The 19,851-nt window shown below is 40.4% G+C and overlaps 1 pseudogene; it reads left to right on the forward strand.

Moving 5' to 3' along the window:
- The first annotated feature begins 283 nt into the window (after nt 1-283).
- On the forward strand, nt 284-16,864 carry LOC148697779 (glutamate receptor 2.9-like; annotated as a pseudogene).
- Nucleotides 16,865-19,851: the final 2,987 nt, after the last annotated feature.

Below are 19,851 nucleotides of genomic sequence, written 5' to 3' on the forward strand. Positions count from 1 at the left end.
GAAATATGCTTTGGAAAGTTCCCGTGAATGGAGTTTGTTTCTGATTTCCTAGTTCTTCTACTGTCACACATTTTTTGTTTTTATCTTCTTCATGACCAGGAAGGTAATTAACCATTCCTTGCATTGACGAGGAGTCGAGGACACAAGTAAAAGATAGGAACCATTACATTGACTAGGACACAAGAAAATAAGGGACCCTTAATATATGAATGATTACGTAAGACCAATTTATTTGTTATATATATGAAGAGAATAGGACCCATTGCTTGCCAGATTTCACAGAATGGACAGGTTTCCTTCTTTGTTGTGCTTCATGTCCTTTGTTTTACTATTTACACAATAGTTGAGAGCTGATGGAAGTAGTGACACAACAAAGGACTGTTTTCGTAGGCATAGCCGCATACGTGCCATCGTAGATGCTGGTTCTCAAGTTGGTAAAGAGCAGAGATTAGCCATGCAGATGGCAGGGGATGACTTTAACACACGCAACAATCAAAGTTTGGTTTTTGCACATCAGAAACTCAAAAGGGGAGCCTCTACAGGCAGCTCGAGCAGGTATACCTAGTTTTTTCTCCACTACTAAATAAGCAGCTGTGTTTCGAACAAAAATTTGTGTTTGTGTGTGTATATTATGCCACTCTCCCATGATACATATTTCAATCAAATGAAACCTTCATATAAAAAAGACAAGTTCATGTAAGGACATCGTTTTTCTTTCTTGCAAATTTAAAACTGAAAAGGAACACAGCACAATTTTGTTACACAGCGTATTATCCTAACGATTGTAAGGACAACAATGGTATATAAGTATTGCAAAGAAAAGTCTAGGGGCTAGCCAAAGTTGACCATTAAGTTCTTTTGATCAGCTTATAAACAAAATGCAAGTTAAAAGTTATGAGATAATTCGTAAATTAATCATATCGCATTTGTTTTTCAATATAACATGTCAGACTACATGACGTACATATCCACCTACATAAAAGTCTTACAAATGCACTATTTGTTACGAAGTCAGGATACCTCCTGTAACAACAAATGTAAAGATTCAACTTTGACTCGGTTTTGTATATGATAAACTTTGAATTTAATGGTTCCTATTACCATTATTGTATATACAGTTCTAATGTCATTGCATTGACCATATTGTAGCCAAAGATCTTATCAGTACGGATCAATTGCGAGCAATTCTTGGACTACAGACGTGGGAAGAGGTGTTGTTAGTCGTTGAGATTGGAACTCAGAGCAACTCCACTCCTATCCACTTTGCGCCAGCACCCAGCGCATTTATCCACTTAATTGAACAGTAATAGACCCAATGAACAGTAATAGGCCAAAGCATCTTCACCCCAAAAAAAATGTGCTGGCACCCAGTCTAAAAAATGCGCTGGCACAAACGATCTCCACCTCTACAAAATGCGCTGGCACCCAGTCCATTTAAAATATTAAATAATTTTTTTATAAAATAAAAAAAAAATAGTTTTAATTTCGGATAGGATTTTTAACCAATCTCGTTACGCCACGTGTCATTATCCGAACGTACTATTTTTTTAATAGATTTCCGCTAAGATTTCCAACCAATCCCGACAACCCACGTGTCACTTCCTGTTTACAATAATTTAGGCAAGATTTCGATAAGATTTTTAACCAATCTCGTCACGCCACGTGTCATTATCCGAATGTACTATTTTTTTAATAGATTTCCGCTAAGATTTTCAACCAATCACGTAGTGCCACGTGGCATTGTCCAGAACCTCATCTTCTTTTTTTTTGTCCATATAAACCCTACATCCCTACATCCATCCTCACACTAAACTCAATCCTTTTTTTTAGCTCAGAATTCTTCTTTATCGTTTTCAAATCTTGAGTTCTTACAATGTCTTCTTCAAGGAGAGCGTATAAACAATTGCAAGAGCAGCAGAAAAGGTTGTTGGCACAACAGGAAGAATTGGTCAATCTTGACCAAGGTGGAGGTGGAGATGAGGCCTTCGCAATGGAGGAGGATGAGGATGATCGCCATAGAAGGCGGAGGGCCTCACATTCCCGCCGTATCATGGAAGATATGGGTCAGATAGCCAAACCCGGACGTGCAGCAAACATCGATAGAAGAAGGGAAAGACGAGGTAAAGATCTCTTGGAAGATTATTTTATTCCCAACAGCGTTTTCCCTGATCATGTTTTTAGACGTCGTTTTATAATGCAACGAAGTTTGTTCGCTAAAATCATGAGTGATGTTTGCAACCATGATCCATATTTTGTGCAAAAAGAGGATGCTTTTCATGTTCTAGGTCTTATTCCTGAGCAAAAAATTATGGCTGCCTTGCGAATGCTTGCATATGGAGCATCTGCAGATCAAGTGGATGAGATCACAAGGATGGGAAAAACAACAGTTCTGGAGTCCCTGATGCGGTTTTGCTCTGCAATTGAATCCCTCTACACCAATGAGTACCTTCGGCAACCCACGACAAGGGACATGCGAAGGCTTCTGAGGAAGGATGAGATGCGAGGCTTCCCTGGCATGATTGGAAGCATCGACTGCATGCACTGGACATGGAAAAACTGTCCAAGTGCATGGCAAGGAGCTTATGGCGACAGAAAAGGAGCCAAAAGCATCAAATAAATGTCCTTGCCCAATCTCCAGTGTTTGACGAACTGCTACAAGGGCGTGGGCCGAGATGCACATATTGGGTTAATGGTAATAAATACGAAGGACCATACTACCTTGCAGATGGTATTTACCCAAGGTGGTCAACATTTGTCAAAACAGTGCCACACCCGAAGAGTGAAAAAAAAAGAAACACTTCGCAAAGTGTCAAGAAGGGTGTAGGAAGGATGTCGAGCGTTGTTTTGGTATCCTGCAAGCTCGTTGGGCCATTGTCAGGGCTGCAGCTAGAATGTTTGATGTCGAGGCTCTTCGATCCATCATGATGACGTGTATTATTCTCCACAACATGATTGTTAAAGATGAGTATGATTATGATGCCGTCGATGAATACGAGTCGGATCCGATGAACAACTCAAGAACACAAATCTACTATGCTCATGACCGGACCGAAGATCCCGTGCAACACGAGCCGTTGGAACGGGATGAACGTTACAATGAATTGATCGTTCAACGATACACTTCATTGCAAGAGCCATACTGGCACATAGCCTGCCAGAATGACTTGATTGACCATCAGTGGAGATTGCACGAAGGCGAAGATAATTAAAATAAGGCTTGTGGTTGAAGAATAAAGTGTATTGTTTTTTAAGTAATCTCATTTAGTGTGTTTGTTTTTTTTTTAAGTTTAAATGGTGAGGTTATGTAATTTTATTTGGTGTTTTTTTTTTAATGTTTATTTGGTGAGTTTATGTAATCTTATTCAAATATTTAAATAAAGTACAAAAATTACATAAGAAATTAAATAAAGTTCTAAAAGTAAATAAGAAATTACATAAGAAATTAAATAAAGTTCTAAAAATAAATAAGAAATTAAATAAAGTTCTAAAAGTAAATAAGAAATTACATAAGAAATTAAATAAACTACTAAAAATAAATACGAAATTACATAAGAAATTAAATAAAGTTCTAAAAGTAAATAAGAAATTACATAAGAAATTAAATAAAGTTCTAAAAGTAAATAAGAAATTACATAAGAAATTAAATAAAGTTCTAAAAATAAATACGAAATTAGAAATTAAGTAAAGTAGTACAAATAAATGCGAAATTATACAAAGTCTGTGGAGTTAGGATATGTGGTGCTAGGATCTTGGTTGCTAGGATTTCTGTAGCTGGAACCCCCTTGACTTGTTTCAACATCTCTTGCACGCCTCCTTCGCACGACATCTCTTTTTTCTGATGTCCAAAAATGACAGTCCTACTAGAGACTTGTTCATAGTGTCACGATCTGTTTGAGCCATCCTTTCTTCTCTAAGCATCTCATTCTCTCGATGAAGTGCTTCTCTAATCATCTCGTTCTCTCGATTAACTATTTCTCTTTGTCTCTCAGCCGCTGCATCACGAGCCTCAGTAGCTGCTATTATTGCTGCCATAGCAGTAGCTTTTTCCTCATCTCGCTCCTTTTCCCATGCCATGTTCAGTCCACCTTGACGAGTAAGTTCCTCCATATATTTACTGTAGTCATTTTTGGAAGAACTACCTTTTTTCTTTGATGCCTTTTTACCTTGAGGCCTGAGGGACTGACTAGTCGGTTGGGTCTCTAGCACTAGTTCAGGCGTCCCTTCCGTGTCTTCAAATGTGTTGGCTTCTTGTTCAGCTGTGTCTGCTTCTGGCGAACTGTGTAGACCCATACCGTGCATGACAACTTCTGGACCGATTGCCACAATATTGTATCTAGGGCAATCTTTGACAATTTGCCAACATTCCCATTTGTTGAATGATTTGTTATGGTTCTTTGCATTGTACAATGCTTGTGCTTGTAGTGTCTATAAAAATGTGGGATAAGATAGTATTAAAAAATACGGGTGTAACACAAATAAATAAATTAAAATATTGATGGACGTGGAATGCATATAAATTACATAAGAAATTACATAGAAATTACATAAAATATTGATGGGCGTGGAATGCATATTACATAAAAATTACATAAGAAATTAAATAAATTAAAATATTGATGTGGGTGGAATGCATATAAATAAATAAAAATATTGTTATCTCGTCCGCTAAACTTGTCCCACTACGCAGATTACCAGAAGCATGAGAGAGGGCGTTTTTCCAACAAGTAAAGGATGCGTTGAGTTTTTTCCAACGACCTTGAAGACCTTGACTAGATCTGGCATCTTTTCCATGTACATCTTTTCCATGTACATCGCAAAACGATTTCGTAATTTTACTCCACATTTCTCGCTTATCCATCTCATTACCCGTAATCGGGTCATGAGTAGTGCGAACCCAACATTCACACAACGTAACATCTTCACTGAGCTTCCACGAAATCATTTTTTTCTCTCAAAGTGTACAAAATATTCAAATGTAGAAAGTGTAGAAGTGTAGAAAATATTGAAATGTGGTGTAAGGTGGAAGATGAGGGTTAGGTATTTATAGAAAAAAAAAAAAATTAATTTTTTAAAATTTTTCTGTATTTTTTAAAAAAATTTTGACAATTTTTAATAAATTTTAATGTTGTAATTAATCTGGACCGTTGGATTTGAAAAATAATCAAATCCAACAGCCAACACGCTGCCACGTGGCCAACGGTCAAATTTCTGACCGTTGGGCCTTTTTTTTTTTTTTTTTTTTTAATTTTTGGTGAAAAACACGTGGACCGTTGATCTGTGATCGGACGGTCCAATTTAAAATTTAAATTTAAATTTTTTTACCGTTGGAAATCCAACGGCCTACAAAAACTAGCCGTTGGAAATCCAACGGCTCTGAGGAGGGCCACGTAGCCCTTTGACAGACGGACTCAACTTGACCCTGCACGCGGGCCCCACCGCCTGCAGATGATGTCGGCTACTCGCGCCAGGAGCGCGTGTTGTGCACGCGCCAGAGAAATGGACCGGCCTCTGGGTCTGTCCATTTTGGACTGGGCTCTTGACTGGCACGGGCTGGGTGACAGCCTGTTTTGCGGGCTGGAGCTGATTCACTTGGTGCCGGGCCATTTTCTTCACTTGGTGCCAGTCCATTGGGCATGGGCTGGAGTTGCTCTCAGAGTCATGTTCCAATTATTTCTTTAGCTGATGCAACTCCAAAGTGGGCAACTGAGCAGTGGAGCTTTCTAGTTCAAGCTTCACCAAATCAGTTAAAGCAGATCGAAGCTGTAGCAGCTATGATTCAATTTTGGGAGTGGAATCAAGTCACCGTAATCTATGAAAACACAGATTTTTCAGCCTTTGTAGTTACAAGTCATCTATCCAAGGCTCTTAAACATGTAGGCGCAGAAATTGTCTATTATGTAGCTCTCGCGCCTTTTGCTTCTTCTTCATTGTCTCATCAGCTCGATAGGCTGAAGAGCAGCCAATGTAGGGTGTTTGTTGTCCACCTGTCTTTAGCAGTGGCGGTGCAGCTATTTGAGAGGGCAAAAAGAATGAAACTGATGAAAAAGGATTGTCTGGATCGCCACCGATATCCCTGTGAACACGAAAGATTCCTTGAAACAAGAAACCAGAATAACGTGTACAAAATAATATTTTTGTGTTTATGATTTTAGGGTTACGATCTCTCTCTAATTTGGTCCTCTGATTCTATCTTCGTAGGCTGTAGGTTTGTGGATGAGTTGTTGATCCAAAGGGCCGTCGGGGCTTGATCTAAGGATGAACAGTTGATGAACGGATCTTCAAGGGGCGTTGGGCTTGATCTTGAAGAATGGGTGTATGTATTTCTTCAAGGGGCTTTTGGGCTTGATCTTGAAGGTTGATGGATGAGCAGATCTTCAAGGGCTTTTGGGCTTAGTCTTGAAGAACGATTGGATGTGTGGATTTGTTTGTGCTGTTGATCCAAGGGGCCGTTGGGGCTTGATCTTAGGATGAACGATGAACACTTTCTTCAAGGGCCGTCGGGGCTTGATCTTGAATAATGGTTGTGTGGATTTCTTCAAGGGCTTTTGGGCTTGATCTTGAAGGTTGATGGATGAGCGGATCTTCAAGGGCTTTTGGGCTTAGTCTTGAAGAACGATTGGATGTGTGGATTTGTTTGTGCTGTTGATCCAAGGGGCCGTTGGGGCTTGATCTTAGGATGAACGATGAACACTTTCTTCAAGGGCCGTCGGGGCTTGATCTTGAATAATGGTTGTGTGGATTTCTTCAAGGGCTTTTGGGCTTGATCTTGAAGAACGATTGGATGTATGGATTTGTTGAGGTTGTTGATCCAAAGGGCCGTTGGGGCTTGATCTTAGGATGAACAGTTGATGAACAATGAACACTTTCTTCAAGGGCCGTCGGGGCTTGATCTTGAGTTGGTGGAAGTTCTTCAAGGGCCGTTGGGGCTTGATCTTGAAGGAGGATTTGACGAAGAAACGAAGAGTGCTTTCTTGATCCTTCGGGATTTTCTTGAGAGCTTTAGAACTTTAAGGCTTCAAGGTTTTGGTGTGTAGAGAAATGTATTTGTGAATTGGTTTTGGTGTGTGTTGGCTTTTCTTGGGAATTTGGATGGTTGGAAGCTTTGGAGTTTCAAAGCTTCAAGGATTTGGGGAATTCTCTTCCAATTTGGGAGTAGAGAAATGTATTTGTGAATTGGTTGATGCTTGATACCTTGATGGAGAAGCCTATTTATAGGCTTTGAGAATGAATCACCACCACAAAATATTTTTTTCCTTTCCAAGCACCATTGCCTAATTTTCCCACTTAATGCAATATTGAAATTGAAGTGGTGTAACTTATGGCCTAATTTCCCACTTAATGCAATATTGAAATTGAAGTGGTGTAACTTATGGCCTAATTTCCCACTTAATACCATTTTAAACTTGAAATGTGTATGCTTTGTCATTGCCCAAATGAGAAAAACTTTCTTTGATCCGTAATGGATTGAAGTGTGCTTACCTTGTCATTGCCCAACATGAGAAGAAAAACTTGTTTTGATCCTCAATGGATTGAAATGTACTTGCCTTGTCATTGCCCAAAATGAGAAGAAAAACTTGTTTAATCCTTCAAGGGTTTTTCTTCCTATTTTGTTGAGTCACACGCCATGTGTACAATTTGTACAACACGTGGCGTATGCCATGTATGCCTTGACACGTCAAAACTTTAATGCATTGGTGAACATTTGTTTTACTGAAATTTCGATGTCTACAAATGCCCCCACTTCAAGGCGCGTCGTAGACATGTGCTTGTCACGTGTAGAAGATGCGTTTTGAAGTCCCTTAATGTAGATGTTAACCCAAGGGCCGTCGAGGCTTGATCTTGAATTAGGCTGGAAATTTCTTCAAGGGCCATTGAGGCTTGATCTTGAGTTCGACTGGAAGATTTTCTGGTTTCCTCCAATCGTTGATTTTCCACAGGCTTAGTCTTGAACTAGGCTGGAAATTTCTTCAAGGGCCATCGAGGCTTGATCTTGAGTTCGACTGGAAGATTTTCTGGTTTCCTCCAATCGTTGATTTTCCTTTGTGCTACTCTTGAACTGGGCAGCATGAAATTTCTTCAAGGGCCATCGAGGCTTGATCTTGAGTTCGACTGGAAGATTTTCTGGTTTCCTCCAATCGTTGATTTTCCTTTGTGCTACTCTTGAACTGGGCAGCATGAAATTTCTTCAAGGGCCATCGAGGCTTGATCTTGAGTTCGACTGGAAGATTTTCTGGTTTCCTCCAATCGTTGATTTTCCTTTGTGCTACTCTTGAACTGGGCAGCAGGAAATTTCTTCAAGGGCCATCGAGGCTTGATCTTGAGTTCGACTGGAAGATTTTCTGGTTTCCTCCAATCGTTGATTTTCCTTTGTGTTACTCTTGAACTGGGCAGCAAATTCTTTTGGTCTCCCCCGAAGGTCTGAGCTTTACTCCTTTTTTTCTGTTTCTTTGTTCAATCTCTCCAATTCGTATTGAAGAGGGTTAGAGGATAGCTCAGCATATGCAGTTGTTGCTTGTCTCCACATGCTTCGATGTATCATTTTCACTTGCCTTACTTGCTCCATTTGCAGAAGTGGTATTTCCTTATGCAGGTTTAGCATCTTCTCTTGTAGTATTTGTCCTCTGATGCAGGAGTTGAATGCAAACCTTGCATTTGAATGGACCCTCACTTCTTGGTGGCAGCGCAAGTTTGAGTGGAGGTTCCAACATATTGCTTTCTCTGTCCTTGTCTTGGCAGGTGAGAACAAGGGCAAAGGAAAAGACAGGGAAAAAGCATGATATGAGATACCTTTGCTTTCGCCCTTGATGATATGAGATACCTTTGCTTTTGAAGAAGCGGCGAATGGATCAGCACATGTATTTGTTGTGCTTGTCTCCACATACTTCAATCTACCGTTTCCTCCTGGGTCATCTGTACTCCAGGCACCTGGTATCTTCTTTGGGGAAGAAGAAAAAATTGAGTATTTCGAAAGGCTTTGCTGGGAGTGCGCCCTCAGAGGTGAGGAAGAGTTGGGCATTTTTTTTTTTTTCAGGTCTGCCTTGCCATAAAAGATGAAGGTCGACATATATAGGGATTTCCCAATAGCAAGTGGTGGTTATGTTCTTTTACCCTTGTCGACAAACGTCTCTTCGATTTTTTAACAAGCGTCTCTTCGATTTCTGAGCGAGCGCCTCTTCGAAAAAGTAGTCACGGGTGCGGCTCTGTCACCACGCTTGTTGGCAAAGGCGCGTAGTTGGGATGATAACCTTCACGTGTTTTCAACTTTGTCAGAGATCTTTTGACAAAGTTGAACGCGTTATCTGAAAAGCCGCGAAAGCGTCGCCGAACTTCACGCAGGAAAATCCGATTTTTTGAATCGGTGGTCGTGTCGCCTTGGCTTTTTATAGAGGTATCGATTACCTCCAACATGCACACTTTGAAGATCGCCCGTTTGTGAAAATCGTCTTCGGCCCTTTCTGATTTTACTCCATCCACCTTTCTCTTTTAACCTTTTGACAATGGCTAACCCGTCTAACATTTGCTTAGATTTGAGTCTCAGCAGTGATCCGAGTGCGCCGCGTCAGGTAAATGTATGGTGCCCTTCTTTCTTATCTTCTAATGGCCCTTTGACAGGTGAAGATTCTGTGATGAAGGACGCAACAACAGCTACGATAGTAGCTAGGAACTTCCTCACTCCAAAAGATAGTAGGCTGCTTTCAGAACGGTCCGATGAGTTGGCCGTTCAAGAGTCCCTAACTCTCAGTGTTCAGTGCGCAGGCTCTGTGTCCAACATGGGCCAACGCCTACTTGCTCGATCCCGCCAAGTGGAATCATTGATGGCGGAGGTGGAAACTCTTAAGCAAGAGATCAAACAGCTTAAGCACGAGAATAGAAGTTTGCATGTGCTTGCAAATAACTATTCGACGGGCATGAAGAGGAAGCTTGATGAGCTGCAAGAATCCAGTGGTCGAATTCAAAGTGACCGTCAAAGTGACCGTCAAAGGCTTGCTGCTTTCTTCCAGAGACACCTTTTTCCTGGCTCATCTAGCGTTCCACCAAGTATTGAGGCCTCTTCTTTGATGCCTCCCGCTTCTGTAGTTTTCCCAAGTAGTGGGGCTTCACGTGAACAACCTTTATGAAAGCTCCATCTTTTTTTCTTTTTTTTTTGTACGCACTTGTAATTTCTCGGAGATCAATGAACATGTTTTATTTTATTCAGTGTATTGTGCTAAATACAGATAAAACATATACATCACCAAGATGTGTTATTTCCCTTTTCTTTTTTTTTTCTTTTTTTTTATTTTGATGATGTGACTGTACTTGAAGTTTTGAAGTTTCAAGTTGCCTACGTACCCTTGGTTGAGGAGGGATCAAGTCATGACGTAGTTCAAATGAGTGATGATTTTTTTTTTTTTTTTTTTTTGATGATTTTGCCGTACACAGTTTATGCTCTTGCGGGCCAGGAGCGTTTGGTGCCGTTTGCAGTTTCAGCTCGTGCAGGCAATGAGCGTTTTGGTGCCGTTTGCAGTTTTAGCTCGTGCAGGCAAGGAGCGTTTGGTGTCACCTTTTAGGCTCGTGCGAACGAGGAGCTTGTGGTGTCGTTTGCAGTTTCAACTCGTGCAGACAAGGAGCTTTTGGTTGTCGCCTTTTAGGCTCGTGCGAACGAGGAGCTTTGGTTGTTGCCTTTTATGCTCATGCGGACCAGGAGCGTTGGTTGTCGCCTTTTAGGCTCGTGCGAACGAGGAGCGTTGGTTGAATTTGTCAAACGATCTTAGAGAGGCATTCCTTGCAATCTTCATAGCAAGGAGTCTTGACTGAGTGATTGAAGAAGTCTTTGGGGAAGAAATCGCGCATTGTGATGGCAACGGACGATCTTTGTGTCATAACTTCCTCATCTTCAACACTTTCATGTAGCTTTGAAGGTTGACGGTAGCTGCTTTGCCCCCTTTCCGATTGGTGAACTTGTGGAGGAGACCTATGTTTCTTGTGCATTTTCTTTGGAGTGACATAAGTCCATCCTTCAACTTCACTTGACGTGACTGACATGGTTTTGGAGCATGCCCCCAGTGGTTGAGGTGAAGATTTTGAGTTCAAAGAGCCAGAAGTGACGGTGGTATAGTTTGACTTCACCACATCATTAAGATCTAGCTCGATGATCCCTTTCTGAGCCAACTTCATGATGAGATCTTTTAGCACAAAGCACTTTTCCGTCGGATGACCAATGAAGCGGTGGAATTTACAGTACCTTGGACTGTCAGTACGGTTCATCTCTTCCGGCCGTTTGCACTCAGGTAGGTCGATCACCTTTTTGTCAAGCAAGTCTTTCAACATGGCAACCACGTCAGAGTCGGGGAATGGATATGTCTTCTCCTCAAGCTCCTTCAAAGTGCGTCTACGTATCTCTTGATCACGAAAAGCTTCGGTTTGAATCGCCTTGCCTCGTGTATGGGTTTTGACTGGAGTTGTGTTGACCGTCATTGCTTCCTTGGTGGGTTTCCACGCAGCCTTATCCACCTTGGGCCCCAAAACTTTGTCATTCTTGTAGTCGGCGATCTGTTCTTTCTTCTCATGATGGGTGATGCTTAACTCCATATCATGGGCGCGGGTGGCTAACTCCTCAAATGTTCGTGGTTTAATGCCTTGAAGGATGTAGTGTAGTCCCCACTGCATGCCTTGAACGCACATCTCAATGGCAGAGATTTCAGAAAGCCGATCTTTACAATCCAGACTTAAGGAGCGCCATCTATTTATGTAGTTGATGACAGGTTCATCTCTCCACTGTTTCGTACTGGTCAGCTCTAGCATGCTTACAGTACGACGAGTGCTGTAGAAACGGTTGAGGAATTCCCTTTCTAGCTGGTCCCAACTGTTGATAGACTCGGGTTCGAGGTCGGTGTACCAGTCAAAAGCGTTACTTTTCAGCGAACGTACGAACTGTTTGACAAGGTAGTCTTCCTCTGTCCCAGCATTGTTGCAAGTTTCAATGAAATGGGCGACATGTTGCTTCGGGTTGCCTTTTCCATCGAACTGCATGAATTTTGGGGGCTGCTAACCCCTTGGCATCTTCAAAGCATCAATCTTCTTGGAGTAAGGCTTTGAGTACAGTACGGAGTCATGCGAGCTTCCTTCGTACTGTGTCTTGACAGTGCTTGCGATCATCTCCTGTAGCTGCTGGATAGAGAGAGATTCCATGAACGCCGTTGCTTGGTCTAGCTTCAGCTTCTCTTCGACTTTCTCCACTGGAGGCTCCTCTTCTTCGTCGACTTCTTTCTTTAATAGGCCAACATTTGGGTCGACTTTCACGTCGGGCAGCGCATCTAGTTGGTTGACAAGTGCGGCAATCTGCAAGTCCTTCTCTTCCACAGTCTGTGTAAGCTTTGCAATTGCTTCGCTCATTTGAGCCAGTTGTTCTTCAACAGAGGTGACGCCGATGGTCATGACTTGTGCAACCAATAGACATGACTTTCCTTCAGACATCCATAGTGCTGATGAAGAACCCCATTGGCCATTTTGGGGTGTCATCTTGTGTGCCTCAATAGCATGCTTTGGTGCCCCCATCAAGGTCAGGTGGATGACCGACTCGCGCCTTTGATGCTGCTCTTGCTTGCTTAGCAGTACCAACTTTGCAGCGGCATGTTGAGAAGTGGTTGTGGCACCAATGGATGCTCCATTTGCGGCGGAAGTGCTTATGCTTCTTCCCTTGGTGGTTGCAAGAACGGCTTGTCCCTTGCTTGATGCCATTGATTTTGGAGGTGTGCTTTGGTTGTTGTCAACTCCGTAACCATGCTCCTTCAACTTCTTTTGAGTTTTGGTGAGGTAACGATCTTTGTCGTTGACAGTGTTTGAAACCTTCTTTCCAAGATTTGAAGAGGAAGCAAAGTCATGCCTAGCCTTTGACATGAGTTCGTAGGCATTTGGGTTAAAGCCTTCTTCGGTCTTCTTAGTTGGAAGAGAGCTTGGTTTCACTTTGACGCCATGTTGCGCCTCCAGACGGTTGATGAGTCCGGCGGTTTGCAAGTTTTTCTCCTCTGCAGTCTTTAGCAGCCTTGCAATTGTTTCCTTCATCTGAACCAGCTGTTTTTCAATGGAGGTAGTGCCGATAGTCATGACTTGTTCTTTGTTTGAAGCCATGGACTGTGCTTGAATATCTTGAACGGAGACAGAGATGAGAGGTAGAGATTGTCCCACTGGGCGTGCCAAATTTGTGAACACGAAAGATTCCTTGAAACAAGAAACCAGAATAACGTGTACAAAATAATATTTTTGTGTTTATGATTTTAGGGTTACGATCTCTCTCTAATTTGGTCCTCTGATTCTATCTTCGTAGGCTGTAGGTTTGTGGATGAGTTGTTGATCCCAAGGGCCGTCGGGGCTTGATCTAAGGATGAACAGTTGATGAACGGATCTTCAAGGGGCGTTGGGCTTGATCTTGAAGAATGGGTGTATGTATTTCTTCAAGGGGCTTTTGGGCTTGATCTTGAAGGTTGATAGATGAGCAGATCTTCAAGGGCTTTTGGGCTTAGTCTTGAAGAACGATTGGATGTGTGGATTTGTTTGTGCTGTTGATCCAAGGGGCCGTTGGGGCTTGATCTTAGGATGAACGATGAACACTTTCTTCAAGGGCCGTCGGGGCTTGATCTTGAATAATGGTTGTGTGGATTTCTTCAAGGGCTTTTGGGCTTGATCTTGAAGGTTGATGGATGAGCGGATCTTCAAGGGCTTTTGGGCTTAGTCTTGAAGAACGATTGGATGTGTGGATTTGTTTGTGCTGTTGATCCAAGGGGCCGTTGGGGCTTGATCTTAGGATGAACGATGAACACTTTCTTCAAGGGCCGTCGGGGCTTGATCTTGAATAATGGTTGTGTGGATTTCTTCAAGGGCTTTTGGGCTTGATCTTGAAGAACGATTGGATGTGTGGATTTGTTGAGGTTGTTGATCCAAAGGGCCGTTGGGGCTTGATCTTAGGATGAACAGTTGATGAACAATGAACACTTTCTTCAAGGGCCGTCGGGGCTTGATCTTGAGTTGGTGGAAGTTCTTCAAGGGCCGTTGGGGCTTGATCTTGAAGGAGGATTTGACGAAGAAACGAAGAGTGCTTTCTTGATCCTTCGGGATTTTCTTGAGAGCTTTAGAACTTTAAGGCTTCAAGGTTTTGGTGTGTAGAGAAATGTATTTGTGAATTGGTTTTGGTGTGTGTTGGCTTTTCTTGGGAATTTGGATGGTTGGAAGCTTTGGAGTTTCAAAGCTTCAAGGATTTGGGGAATTCTCTTCCAATTTGGGAGTAGAGAAATGTATTTGTGAATTGGTTGATGTTTGATACCTTGATGGAGAAGCCTATTTATAGGCTTTGAGAATGAATCACCACCACAAAATATTTTTTTCCTTTCCAAGCACCATTGCCTAATTTTCCCACTTAATGCAATATTGAAATTGAAGTGGTGTAACTTATGGCCTAATTTCCCACTTAATGCAATATTGAAATTGAAGTGGTGTAACTTATGGCCTAATTTCCCACTTAATACCATTTTAAACTTGAAATGTGTATGCTTTGTCATTGCCCAAATGAGAAAAACTTTCTTTGATCCGTAATGGATTGAAGTGTGCTTACCTTGTCATTACCCAACATGAGAAGAAAAACTTGTTTTGATCCTCAATGGATTGAAATGTACTTGCCTTGTCATTGCCCAAAATGAGAAGAAAAACTTGTTTAATCCTTCAAGGGTTTTTCTTCCTATTTTGTTGAGTCACACGCCATGTGTACAATTTGTACAACACGTGGCGTATGCCATGTATGTCTTGACACGTCAAAACTTTAATGCATTGGTGAACATTTGTTTTACTGAAATTTCGATGTCTACAATCCCTTTACAAGCCTTGTCCATTCTTTCAATGCCACTACCATCTCCTTAATGCAAGGAATTATTGGAGTCAAACGTTACGTTCACAAAAATGAGTCCCATATTCGATCTTTTTATAATTAATTTTATGTGCGGTTTAGCTCAGAGCATCCTGAAGAGAGTAACCATGAACTGAGCACTTTTGCAGTGCATGCTTATGATGCAACATGGGCGGCAGCTCAAGCAATGAGGAAGGAAAATATGGGAAGCCAACAAATTTTGTCAAACATTTTGAAAAGTGATTTTCATGGCTTGAGTGGAAAGGTTCAGTTTGCTAACCAAACAATAGCTCCAGTACATACATTTCAGATCATCAATGTGATAGGAGAGAGCTACATGGAACTTTGTTTCTCATAGACTATCGGTGAAAGTGCTACACTTAGCTCTTCAATGAAAGATTCGGCGGGTATAGTCTATTGGCCAGGAGACGCTCGAAAAACGCCAGTAGGAAGGAGTCCACCGACAAGTGCCTATCCACTTAGAATTGGCGTGCCAACAAGATCAATATTCAGAAACTATGTGAACGTGGAAGTGGAACAAGATCACTTTGGAAACAATCTCTTTCTCTTATAAAGGACTTGCAATTGAACTCTTTCATGCCACCTTAGAGGAATTACCATTTGATTTGCCATCCGTTACAAAAATTATAGATTTTTCAAACTGAGAGTCTGATACTAATCACAGTTTTTTTTTTTTTTTTTTTTTTTCAATTATTAATGGTGCAGAACTTTGATGCCGCAGTTGGCAGTATAGCAGTAATAGCCAAGAGATATCAACATACAGAATTCACAGCGCCCTACACTGAATCTGGATTGTAATGATTGTTTGTTGTCGTGCAAGAACATGAGATAAACATTGGTTATTCACCAAGCCTTTCACAAACGCCATGTGGGTTTTAATAGGAGCCACAAGTCTCTACAATGGATCCTTTAGCACTCTCTTCTCCTTAAATGTTAAACTTATATACTTCATTCTAGAATCTCTTCACAAGTTTTAACTTTGAAACTTATCTCAAAACGTCGATTAAATATCTATTTTCAATAAATTGTGTTGATTGATTTGAACAAAGGAAACAAGTTAAGCAGCAATTTGTCACGGATTGCAATGGTCTTGTGGCTCTTCATGGCACTCGTTATCACACGGACTTACACTGCTAACCTGGCCAACTTGCTCACCTTGCCAAAGCTTGAAATAGCAATCCAATGATTGGTTGTTCTGGAATATCCTATGTTCGGAACTATCTGCAGGATGTGTTGCACTTCCATCCCAACAACATCAAGAATATGTAGTCCGCTGATCAATACACTCAAGCCGTCAGAAGCAAAGAAATTTCAGCCCTTTTTATTGACCTTGCTTTGGCCAAAATATTTCTTGCAGAATACCGCAAAAACTTTACCATGACTGGACCTACACACAAAGTCGGAGGATTTGGATTTGTAATATTTTCTATCTAATTAAGAAGCTTCATTTGCATGCACTAGTACACATTTCTACAACAAAATGCTTGATGTGATTTAAGAAACTTCTTACTTGTACGACAGGCATTTCCAACTTGGTTGAAATTGCTTCCTAGCGTAACGCAAGCAATGCTGAAGGTATCTGAAAGTGGTAAGCTCCGAGAGTTGGAAAATGCCATCCTTGCATCCCAGAAGTGCATAGACATGGAACCAGATGATGAACCTCGTAGTCTTAGTCTTAGTCCTAGTTACTTTTGGGTGTTATTTTTGTTCACGGGAGGCACATCTTCGATCGCTCTTGTGATCTACATCTTTTGTGCATGTATGTCTCTGTCTGAACACAAGGTTATCTGGAAGTTAATGACGGTTGTATTGAAATACTGGGGGAACCAAAAGAGGAGGTTCTCAAGAAAAGTAAGTGATACTGTAGGAACCAAACCAACGAATTCTCCAAACGCACCCATGACCTGCAAGCTGCTCAATTCTAGACGTTCTACAGAGGCCATATTTCTTGCATCTCAAGAAAATTAAGCACATATACTCAAAGATTTTCTTCACTTTCTACTAACTAGCCATGCTCTTATCCAAGTCCATGATCCATCAATTTGCATGGTAAATTACATTTTGGTACAAGTTCCATGCCCAAAACACATTTTGTACATTGTACTTCATTTTTTATTGAAATACTCATAGTTGATAAATTGCAATTAACCGTTGATTGAGGTGATACGTTTTTTGCCTAACAAATTACATTTTGGTGATAGTTCAAGTGGTAATTTAATTTTCATTTCGGAACACTATATACATTCCAAAGGCGATAGATGAAACTATGGAACGTGGTCAGCTGTCATCACTCGTCACTTCCCTTTCTTTCTATATCAATGTCTTTTTTTAACATCTTTACGCGTTCTCTTTTTTGGGCCATTTATCATGATATATACAAAGGCAGGGCCCTCTGTGCTCCTTCCACGTGCAATGCTTTGTATTCATATTTTGCAGTCCTTCCCCTTCTCCCCTTTCCTGTACGGTACTTCAACATTTTTGGGCTCCAAAAAATATAAGATTAAAATAGGAAGAAATATAGAGGATTAATATTGTATTCAATTGGGAAATTCTTTTAGCTGTGAATGGTAAAGGAAATGCACATGCAAACCACTAATCAACATATATTCGTTATATAACCAGAGCAAGTGGCTTAGTGGTAAGGATGCAAACTACGGATTCCCAATAAATAAATAAAATATGGAAGGTCCCAAGTTCAATGCTCCGAGCTAGTGAGTATGCTTGATTGTGGCCACCCGCAAAGTGAAATTCCCCATAACCTCTTTGGGCCCAGAAGAGGTGGAGAATCGTTGCTTGCCACCAGTTATCCTCTTTTTTAAAAAAAGAAAAAAGAAAGAAAAAAAGAAGACATATATTCGTTATATATGATTAATACATAATGCTTCAAGTCTGTGCTTCTTGGGTTTAAATCCTTTGTCTCCTTTTAGGGTTTTTTGGGTTTAAATTATTGGGTTTTTTTTTTTTTTTTACTGTATGTTTTTATACAATGATATACTAATACCAAACTTATTGTGCACGAGATTTGAATCTAAAATTTATAAGTTAAGAAGAATATTTTTTATTTTCAAACAAAGGTTTAGTATGTGTTGGCGATGATGTAAACCCTAACTCACGGCATTGACATATTTGACTTTTTATAAATTGATTATTGACTAATGGTGAATCGAATTAGGATTATGTGTTCTATACATTATCAAGTGGATGATTTAAAATGAATTAATGCATGTATATGGGGTACGCATCTGTGTGACAAACTATTGGATCAAGTACATAACATGCTTTCTAACTTTTCCACTAATTATTATTAGTGTCTCCTAAGTACTTTCATTAAAAAACAACATGACTGCCAACATAAGTTAATGGAAGATACCAAGAAACTTGTCATCCATTGAGAAAGAGAGAGAGGCAAAAGGGGTCTCCCAAACCCTCCCATGTGAGGTTTATTTGGGGACAAAGCAAACAAAGATGGGCTCTTACTAGCAATTCACATGGGAGGAGGAGGGCATGATTCTTACAAGCACTCCCTTCCTTTCACAGCTCATCCTCTATAAATTCCTACATCCTTCCATTATATCTTTTATATTACCCAAATAGGACTTTCTCCTATGTAATTAGTTCCACACCCAAAACTACTTGTAGATGCATACTTAAAAACCACGACAATTTATGAATTAATATAGCCATTTGATCATACAATAGTGGTCATTTTTGGAATTGGATCCCATCCAAATCTATTTTTTGGGATCTTAGGGTTCTCCACATATTAGTCATTCATCGTGTATTGTAAGGTTAGAAATCATTTGACTTTTTTTTATTTAAAATTAAACACAAATAGTATCTAACAAAAATTGACCGCACGATATACGATGAACAACTAAGATGTGGGGATCCCTAGGATCCTCTTCTGTCAATTTTCCATTCTTTTTTACAGAAAAATAAAGTTAATAATTAAGTGTTATTAATTTAGGTGTTATATAGCATAAATGAACGATGAAATAATACTTGATAATTTATTACCAATAAATATAACGTGTTGCAACATTGGTGAAGCCACATTGCCTGATTAACAGTGTAATAGTCACATCATATGACAATGTTATGATCAGACCACATGTCAGTATTGGGTATATAACACTCTCTCGTAATGTTACTAATATATGTGTTGTATAGTAAAAATGAGCGGCAAGTTATACTTTAGGAAATATTCTTTAACTAATATCACGTGTTATAATATCGTTAGATTGATCACACAATTTGATTGTCTTTATTATAATCATACCTTGAGACGGTTTACAATCACATTGAAAAGGCTCTACAAGAAGCAAATCGAGGTAGATACTTATAAGAAAATAGTGCAAAAAAAAGAGAGTACATAAATCATTCTCCATTATTATTATGGTGTGCTTGTTTGCCCTCACTCATTCACTAGACTGGACTAAGTGTTAATATCATCTCATATTTGTTACCTGCAAGGACTAGCTTTAATGAGACTTGAAGGGACTCGCCTCAACTAAACGCCTCACTGGAATGTCTTAGCGAGAACCCCCTTGAAATCGAGTGGACTGCTAAGACCATCTCTGCTCTTCGCTTCTCACGGCCATTTTCAAAACCATATGGCGTTGTCGTTCTAGTACCTCACACATAATTTTAAAAAAAAATAAAAAAAACCCAAAAATTCGAAAAAAAAATATTACAAAATTGCAATGCGTCTGAAACCAAAACGCACATCAGTAAGCAGGGAGAGCTGAAGGTTCCAGAGAAAAATAGGGCAGAAGGCGCTGAGTCGTTCCAATGCCTCCAGAAGACAAATAGCGGCATGGGTTCTATCTCTCTGAAACCAAATCGCGCAGTCGTTCCACTGTCTCCGGAAGCTTTCTGCTACTAACAAGAAGTTAACCTACAACTGTTGATTGTTTGATTTGTTCGTTTTTCTTGGTTGTGAGAGGGGGAGCTTT

This window comes from Pyrus communis, chromosome 3 (genome assembly GCF_041283825.1).
Source record: "Pyrus communis isolate YQ-2024b chromosome 3, ASM4128382v1, whole genome shotgun sequence".
NCBI lineage: Eukaryota > Viridiplantae > Streptophyta > Magnoliopsida > Rosales > Rosaceae > Pyrus > Pyrus communis.